This window comes from Sabethes cyaneus, chromosome 3 (assembly GCF_943734655.1).
Source record: "Sabethes cyaneus chromosome 3, idSabCyanKW18_F2, whole genome shotgun sequence".
NCBI lineage: Eukaryota > Metazoa > Arthropoda > Insecta > Diptera > Culicidae > Sabethes > Sabethes cyaneus.
In genome coordinates this window covers 112,736,169-112,746,351 of record NC_071355.1, presented here as the reverse complement: position 1 = coordinate 112,746,351, position 10,183 = coordinate 112,736,169, and positions in this window count along the sequence as shown.

The window sequence follows — 10,183 nt, the reverse complement described above, 5'->3', positions numbered from 1 at the left end:
CTAAATAAAGTCCCTCCAATATCACGATATCATTGGTTAAATTCATTTGTTTACTGATGTAAAATTCTCCTTCGTCAATATTACTTGGAAATTCCAGTGAAATGCATTGATTGCTGTTAAGGCTAGTTGTGTACGTGTCTGGATATTTCCTCAACATTTTAATCTGTTCATCTGGTAACTTCAAAATATTGGATGCGGTGATTATCTCCGCTTTAAGAATTTTTAATGATTCATATCCAATTAGACAATCGAAATATGGGTGGAATTTAAAATTATAAAAGATAAGAGGTGGTTTTCCCACAAAGGGTGCGAATTCAACAAACTCGTCAATCTGATGAATTCCATTAACATTCCTGACGGTCTGAGAACTCTGTATTTTGGTACATTTTAAATTTAGTTTCCTGCAATCAATATAATTTTTGTTAGCACCCGTGTCCACAAGTAATTTAATATCGTTTATCATTATGTAAGGCAAAAAATTATTCTCTTCTAAGTGTCGGTGTTTTCTGCGGAATTCCGCGAAAAATTTAGGTCATATTGGTATCTCTCTTTTCTTGCGATACCACAGGCCTGGTATTAACATTTGTGTTTACACAAATAGGTTTAACGTCTTCTGCTGTACCATAATTGTCTTCGCTCTCGAAAAAGCACGGCTGTGTCGATGGAAAATATTCACTTTGGTAATAAGGTTTGTAATAATTTGGATATGGATTGTAGAGTTATTCCATATTGTACATTCTCTCGCGGTAATGAGGGAAATTTTGTGTTGGAAAATTTTGCGATGGACCCTGTGCAAAACGTGGTTGAAAAAATGGTGGAAACCTCGGTTGATTGAATGCTTGATATTGTGGTTTTGGTAGTGTTTTTTGATACGAAAAAGGATTTGGATTACCGAATGGTCGCACATTTGGTCTGTTCATGTAATTTACTTGCTTGCTCCGGGTGGAAGGGTCCACTTCCCTCGGAGTTGGTTTCGGTTGAAGCAAAGCAAATGGTTTAGGAGCGAAAACATTATCACTCGCAATTGGTTTTCTCGGTACTATGAACGAATTTGGTTGATAACCATGTTGAAAGCCAGGAAAATTAAATCTCGGGAGTGGTCTCGGTGGAGGAAACGGCATTCTAAATGCTGGTGTAAAAGGATTCTTCGGAGGACGTGGTGGTGTCTCTACTCTTGTATTGGTTCTATTCTTAATAAAATTTCGTTCCTCAATACTAGCATCGAAAGCTGCCTTTAGCGTGTCAGGCATTCTTGCTCTTACGTGCCCTCCAATGTGTCTGAAAACCCACCAAGGAAGGTTTGTAAAGCATTTTCTTGATATGTCGTAATACGGTCTCTTCGAATTTCACGATCGGAAATTGTAATATTCGCATGGTTGATCATTAATGATAAAACGTGTTGAACTCGACCGAAAAATTCTTCCACGCTAGAGGTTTGTTCCAACCCAAACAATTCACGCGTCAATGTCACTGAATCTCTTTTGTCACTATAATAGGGGTTTTTCTAATTCTCGTCGTAATAAATAAAGCCATTCTAATGTTCATCATTTGTTGGATGGATTTAATGAATACTCCAAAAGTTCTTGTGCTGATTTGACTAAAACACACTCTCCTTCCGATCCGTGAACTTAGAAATCACTGAAAAGTGACTATTAAAGCATATTTTTGAAATTACGCAACTGACTTCATTTCTAAAATTCGTCGTACCGTTTTAAAATCCGTCCATCAAAATTTTTCATCGTCCGAACTAAAAATCACAACAATGTATACGAAGCTAACGCGCATGTATTTGTGTAGGACGGCATGACAAATGTTATTCTACAATATTTCTGCAGGTCAGGCAAGTTTTCCTGGCTGTAGAATAACGACAATGCCTTGCGTGAGTTATTTTCATTTATGAACGACGGAAATTAAAACGATTAGTCAACATTGTCTTCTTCGTCGCACGGAAAAACGCAGGAAATTTGGCTAGTAGGACTTCTTTAATGATAAAAAGCATTTAAATAGATCTCAGCTTACTTTGATTGATCGCGTATGATAGACAACTAACTAAAATATTAGGGAATAACTAGTTTTGCATTGTGTGTCATATAAATGCTGATATTTTTAATAATTTGTGTTGGATAGTACGGAAATAGGCAAATACGACGATGTAGCAACATACCCTATGTTATTAAATTTTCCTTAATTTCATCCCAGTCGAGCTGGGTGCCGTAAATTATCAAAACGACATCAGCGTCGCCAGTTATCTTGCCATGAATTGATTGCAACCAAACATTGTAAACCAAACATCCAAAATATGAAAACTACATACTCAATAAAAATGTCTATAGCACATTTTTATCGACAAATAGATGACCCTATAACACTTTGGCTTTTACGTAAGTTGTTCTAAAAGAGTCTTGTATGATTGGCATAGCAAAACAAGGACACATTTTATTCCAATAAATATAAAATTACTCCCTCTAGGGGTCCAAATTCGGTTGGTTACCCTATCAGCTCTCACGCAACGCTCTAAAAAGTTAATTTTTGCCCTAACTTTTCTGAGAGTTTGAATTTATTGGTTGTCCAAGCGTTCGTCCACACACACGTGTGTTTACCTTCTATTTTTATTTCCCATTTTTCGGTTTCGGTCCACAGTTTCATACAGAGTAGTATCATAACTGGGATTAAATTAACCTCTTATAACGGACAGTTCCAACAATAGTTCAATACGGGCACATAGTTACTTCAGGATTATTGATAACATACTGGAAAAGCGCAAACTCAGATTGAATTTTAAATGCAAAAGAAGGAACTAAAAATCAGCGCGAACATTATCAAAACGTAGTCAGACTACGAAAAAACAAAAGTAAACTAGTGAACCGACTATTTTAAACTTACTGAAAGGAACTAATTATTATTTCATGAAGATCTTACTACATATTTCTTTTAATTAGAACTTCTAAATACATAAAAATGTGTATCCTATATCCTGGAATGCATCTTACGCCTTTGTATTTATCATTTTCAATGATTTTTAGGACTACTCAGAAAAGTTAATATTTCGGAAAAGTTAATCGACCCATTCCCCAATCGATTAACTTTTCTGAGAGTCCACTGTATACATACTAGAATTAAATTGGATAAGTTTTCTTTTTATTAATTTCCACGTGTAATGTACCAACGAAGCGAACGAGGCTTTGATAAAAGGGCAAAAATCTACCAATTGTAAAGAACGTGCTGATCGAGGTAAGTACTCAATTTTAGAACCGAGACAAAATTTAAATTCGGTGTAGGTAAAAGCATGATTGCAGAAAATATTGATTACATTATACCGGGCAGACATTCGCTGTCTAATCCGCTGCCACTCGTTGTATCACAAACTACAAAAACATTCTTCGTTTTAGTAAATCGGGCAAACTCTCAGATTAGTTATTTGTTTGAAATCGAATCAATGCAATACAAAATCTTTGGATATTGGATATTTCGACGACTGTTTTGCAACTCAGTCCCTTGAAAAATTAGAATACTTTTGAAATACTTTCCAGAAAATATCTAAAGCTACTTCTACTAAATTTTTAAAGAACCTAAATGTGTGGAGTTCAATATTTATGTTACTTTATATTGAGGTCGCGTTCGTAAATCAACTTAACGTCAAAATCATGGAACAACAAATTCCAGATATACCATATTTTAATTAATTCTGACCGTCTTTTTATCATCAAACTTTGAATGTGTTCTTGATAAAACATTAGACTGTTTAAGAAAACACATTACATTACTTCTGTGTGGTTCAGATATCATCCCACACCTGACTCGGTAAGGGTTTTAGCTACCATTCTCGTAAGAAACTCTGGAAGATCCCAAGTAACATTTTTGTTGTATAATAGGTTATTAAATTATTGTACAGCTAATTCCCGTGGAACAAGTGCTTGATAAGCTGTTATACAACAAAAATGTTACTTAGGATGTAAATGTAGGAATAAAAATACTCCACGGGATATGCGTTTTCGCGCTTTATATTGAGTAGGGTGATTTATCTATTTTGGACAAGCGTTACGTCTAATTTGTTTTGGACATTTTCCATTTAATTTTGCCGTAAAAGTCCAAAATAGAGTACGCGTAACGCCTGTCTAAAATATATATAAATCACCCTATGTGCTACTTTAGCAGCAATCAATTATGACTCATAGGCTATCCTTCGCCTCTATTCTACATACCGATCGAACTCGGATCCGATCAGAAATTTCGTTTCGGTCAGAATACAACGTATGCTATAACACGCGTCGATCGGGATGTTTCTGACTGGAACTGGCCTGATCTGAATGTAAAATCGAGGCGCTTATTACCACGTGCCTAATCACACGTTAAGAATACTTCATCAATCTCAAACTCTGTTTATTTTATTCAAACAATTTTGGCAACCAGTCAGAATTGGATCAATCTTCCTATAATCAGCAGTAAGTTGCGTGAATCGCGAGGTATGTTCCGTGAAACTTCGCGAATTACGACGCATATTTTGCAAATTGAACAAGCCAATTGAATTTTTTTAAAGCATTATGTGATATATTGAGGGTAACTAGGGTAACCAACCTATTTTGGACCCCTTCAGCAGCTGTACATAATTTGGACACTTGCATTTGATTTTGCTGTAAGTGTCCAAATTATGTACAGCTGCTGAGGGGGTCCAAAATACGTTGGTTACCGTAATTCATATATTGTTAGTAAATCAATAGTTTAAGTTTTAACATTTCAGATATATTACAAAACTTAGTCTTCCCTGCCTATGCGAAACACAAGTTTGTTTACTTTGCTTTGTTAGAATCAAAAAAATATCTGGGTTAGCCTTCAGCCACAGAACGGAAGATCAACTTCAAGTAAAAGCGAATTCAAAAACTGACCACAAAAGGAATGCAAAAATCAGCAACGATTTTTTCTTACTTCGAGTAAGTTTCTCAGACCGTGCACATTTATGCCACTTTGACTGTGGTATAAAGTGGTATACACTCAAGTCGCTTTTTACGCGCACGATACGTCCCGCGTAAATCAAAACCGCGTAAATCAAAACCGCGTAAATTCCGAAAACCGCGTAAAAATAGTCCCGTAAAAAAACCGCGTATAAAAAAAACCGCGTAAAAAGCAACTTCAGTGTAATATTTTTCTATCCAGCTTTTTACGCGCTATAATGGTGGCCGCTATAAATTGTGTTCGTAATATGCGAACAATCTTTTTGACAACTCTGCATACATCAAATCTGGCACTCTTCTCTTGCAACACTGCCGTGCTCTTTCTTTCGTTTACGCTAAAGAAGGAAAGCAAAAATGTGCGAAATGTAAACAAAATTATTGCTCTCCTTCTTTTGCGTAAACGAAAGAAGGAGCAACACTGCTGTACAGGAGAAGAGTGCCCAGTTTTGATGGATGCAGAGTTGTCAAAAAGATTGTTTGCATATTACGAACACAATTTATAGCGTCCGCCATTATAGCGCGTAAAAAGCTGGATGCTTTGAATTGACCGTTAGCTCTACAGTTCTACCTGGTTAATAAGGATTGTTGTTATTAATGACAACTTAAAGAAGATAATATTGAAAAGTTATAATCGGAGTAGAAAAGTGATGCAGTATAATAAAGATTTTACTGTTTTGAAATCTAAAATAAAATATCGGCTTCTAAATAAATATCTAAAAATAAATATCTAAAATAACATATCAGTAATTAAAACTGAAATTAAGATTTCAGTTCTTTAGAACGAAGATGATTTGGAACTTGGAAGCCGTTAATAGATTAAAATATTTTAGTGGAAGGACTTTCGAATACAGGTTGTTCCTCTACCTGCTACCTGTCAAAATTGCACAACTTAGACGTTTAGCAAAATGGAACCTGCTTGTTTTTTCCTTAAGTTCAATAGATCAGTTAGTTTCATTTTTGGCACCGATCGTTTTTGGTTTATCACTTCATGTGTCAGCATCTATATTAACGCACACGTGTATGAAATTTGACACCAATAGAGCCTCTTTGTTCGAAGTACAATTCTCCGATAAGAATGCTAAGACGGATCGCTTTAACAGCTGGTAGTGGCTGTAACGCTCTGCGGCTGGTTCGCCGTAGCCTATTAAATGGACATAATTTGACCCCCGGTACATAGCCATTTTTCTGTGGTTGAAATCTAGACGTCAAAAGCACTGGGCGGGAAATCATTTCATAGAAATTCTATGGAGCGGCAATTGTTGTTTCGGGGCCAGCATCGATGTGCCCATCAGTATGGGGCTATTGAAAATATTTACATGCTTATGGTAACTTTGCTCACCGCAATTTGACACTTTGACTCATTAACAAATCATTGCGTACTACTGTAACTTTAAATGTAACATTTATGAACGTTATTTTCACAGTTTAAAATTATGCGAGGGACCGTCGCTCATAACGATTTGTATCGGATCGATGTTAAGTGCGAACACAAGGTATATTCATTGTGCTTATGGTAGGATTGAAGTAGTTGTGTGAAAAAAATTATAAACATCTACAAAAAAAAATTCACACAAAACACAAGCCGCTTTACAAGGGTGAACCTCTCACATCGTTAATTTACACCAGAATATTTGACAGGTCTATTGAAAGTGGTATAATTTTTTCCGTGTAAAAAGCGTTCCTGTTACCACTAGATGGCAGTCAAAAATGAACTGAGTTGTATCCAGTTTTCAAATCGAAGATGATATTCCTTTCTTTGGTGCTAGACAAGCATAATATATACTTATAATAGAGAGCCTTACCCAGGTAACCAATAAGCATTTCCAATGCAATTTAAAAGCAAGCCAATAAGCATTTAAGTTGCCTTAAATGCTACTTAAATGCTATTTTGGCAAAATATGCGGCTACTTTACTGCTAGCCCTATTATAGCGCTGACAATGCTTATTTGCAGCTAGTTACCAACAAGAAGAATTTAAATAGAATTATGGATGCCAATTTACAACAGTTATGCAGTCATAAAGCTGATAAACAACAACCTGCAGTATAAAACGCCAGGGATGCTATTAAACGACTGATTTACTGCTTATTTTAATGCTTATTGGTTACCTGGGTAGAGAGTCGCCATCGTAAACCGAAAATTCCAATCGAACAGAATCAGTTGTCAAAAGTAAGTCCAATCGAACAAGAGACTTGTCAAAACACCGATTAGAGAGTCCTAAAAAGAGTAACGACTAGAGAGCCTGTTAAAGATAGAGAGACGCAATCTTAAATCAAGAACGTTGTTTGAGCAGATTTTTTTGAATTTTTAGCAGCTTTTTATGTATTATTCAAAATAAAAGCTTCAGAGAAAGATTCCTCTAGTATGTTGTTCTTATATATAGCATCGAGAAACTCGAAATCTTTAATTTAAATTGCTGGTTCTCAAAAGAATTAGCAATAACAGACAACAGCAGCATAACTATTTACGGTACGACCAATAACTGTGGTAAAATTATTATGAAAAGGAATTACATATCCAGATTTTATAAAAGTAATTTATTTCAAATGTCTGTTGATCACAGAATAATCTGTGCGTGCGGCAACACTGACAGACACAGCTGCATTGTTGCTAGATAATTTGTTTCAGATGGTGACTCTCTGAGGCTCTCTAACTTATTACTTACATACAGCCAAGCAAATTCTCTCTGCGACGATTTCAAGCTATCAAAAAAGTGAGCAGCGCGTTTTGTTACCAAAGAAACGGACAATAGTACATAGATAGGCCACTCTGCACGATTTTGCGTGGTGGTAAAGAGACATCTGTGGCGGCTGGGTGAACCACAGTTTGATGGTATTTGTAAACACATACACGCTAAACGTCAGCTGCTTATATTTTGGTAAATTTTAACATAAATTGATTTTTGAGTCAGGGATTGTTCAAAGCAGATGGCTAACAATTTTTAGGGTTCAAAAAAATACTCACGACGCGTAGGATAAGTGCGAGTCGTTTCGTTATCTCATAAGCTATTTTTGCAATATAATGTTTGCTTTCTACTACCATCTACGTTAAAAGTTTTGACACAATCATTAAAATTACAGTAATGATTGTTAATGACAATATTTTATGCTACAAGTTCATGACGGAGCGTAATACTTAAGGCCCCTATACACGTACAAACATGTTGGACAAATATGTTGGTGAACTCAGATCCAGGTCAAGAAGATGTTGGGTTCGGCGCTCGACCGGAATAACCTGCCAACATTTTGTTCATTTCAAACCCAACATGCGTACCAGTATAAGGTTTTGCAAGGTGACGTCACGAATGAACGCAATTCATCCGTTTGACATCCACTCGTGGTTTGTTTACTATTTGTTAGGCAAACACGATATGCATAAATTGAAGTTAAACGTTTTAAAAGCTATTGCCCAGCAGTGTCGCCCTCCAAACTACTCGGAATGGCAGTTTTTGTGCTTTTCTGACTTGCCGTTAAGGCCTTAAGCAATATTCACTTTCAACATGTTAACCCACGATCCAAGTCCATGTAAACAAACCACTAATAGATGTCAAAAAAGCTAGGTTATGCTCGGCCATGCAAAACCTTATAGGGGCCTTCCCGCATCAATTGGAACGGTATTCTAACCATAATTATTATCATATTTCTTCCAAACTAGAATCATTTGTGAAATGGTTGGGTACCATATCCAAACTATTCCCTAGAGTGACTATATATAGAGTATAGTTACTACCCAGGTAACCAATAAGCATTTCCAATGCAATTTAAAAGCAAGCCAATAAGCATTTAAGTTGCCTAAAATGCTACTTAAATGCTATTTTGGCAAAATATGCGGCTACTTTACTGCTAGCCCTATTATAGTGCTGACAATGCTTATTTGCAGCTAGTTACCAACAGTTACCAATTTAAATAGAATTATGGATGCCAATTTACAACAGTTATGCAGTCATAAAGCTGATAAACAACAACCTGCAGTATAAAACGCCAGGGATGCTAATAAACGACTGATTTACTGCTTATTTTAATGCTTATTGGTTACCTGGGTATATATATAGTTCGGCGGATAGAAAACCAGGCGAATTGACAACGCTGATTTTTTAAATTAAATTTGAAATTATGGAGAAATGTGCAGGATTTTACGGAAAATAATCGCTAGTGGGTGTTGAAAATGACTAGTTCTATGAAAATAAAGTGTGTTTATTAACATTAGTCCCACAATTCGAATTTTGAAAAACGTTTGGCTCCGCTTTTGACGTTTATTTGGCTCCCGATTTTTGTATCCGCCGAACTATATCCAGCTTTTTACGCGCTATAATGGCGGACGCTATAAATTGTGTTCGTAATATGTGAACAATCTTTTTGACAACTCTGCATACATCAAAACTGGGCACTCTTCTCCTGTACGGCAGTGTTGCTCTTTCTTTCGTTTACGCAAAAGAAGGAAGGCAATAGTTTTGTTTACATTTCGCACAGTTTTGCTTTCCTTCTTTGACGTAAACGAAAGAGAGCACGGTAGTGTTGCAAGAGAAGAGTGCCAGATTTGATGTATGCAGAGTTGTCAAAAAGACTGTTCGCATATTACGAACACAATTTATAGCGGCCACCATTATAGCGCGTAAAAAGCTGGATACATAGTAACTATAATATAGAGTGGCGACAATGTCAAAATTGGAATGATAATTATCTGTCAGTGTCATTTCAATCGAGCAGACGACCAATCCAACGCGTATGCAAGAAAGAGAAAGAAAATAAGCTTTGCTAGAGCATTGCATACTTTTGGGATGACATGTCGCCACTCTGTATATAGTCACTCTACTGTCCCCTAATAGCGATGTGGTTATGAATATTTTTACTATTGTTTTCATTCATGCGGGCTTAAGACCAACCATAATTCTGGCTTCAGTTTTCAGAAGGTCGCATTGTCCACAATTTTGCATGCATTATGTAACCTTTTGAAAACTAATGCCAGAGTTGATACATATGCGTTTGTGCCGCACAAATTTAACAGTAAATATTGAGAAAACGCGCTTTTTACGCGCTATAATGGTGGCCGCTATAAATTGTGTTCGTAATATGCGAACAATCTTTTTGACAACTCTGCATACATCAAATCTGGCACTCTTCTCTTGCAACACTACCGTGCTCTTTCTTTCGTTTACGTCAAAGAAGGAAAGCAAAACTGTGCGAAATATAAACAAAACTATTGCCTTCCTTCTTTTGCGTAAACGAAAGAAAGAGC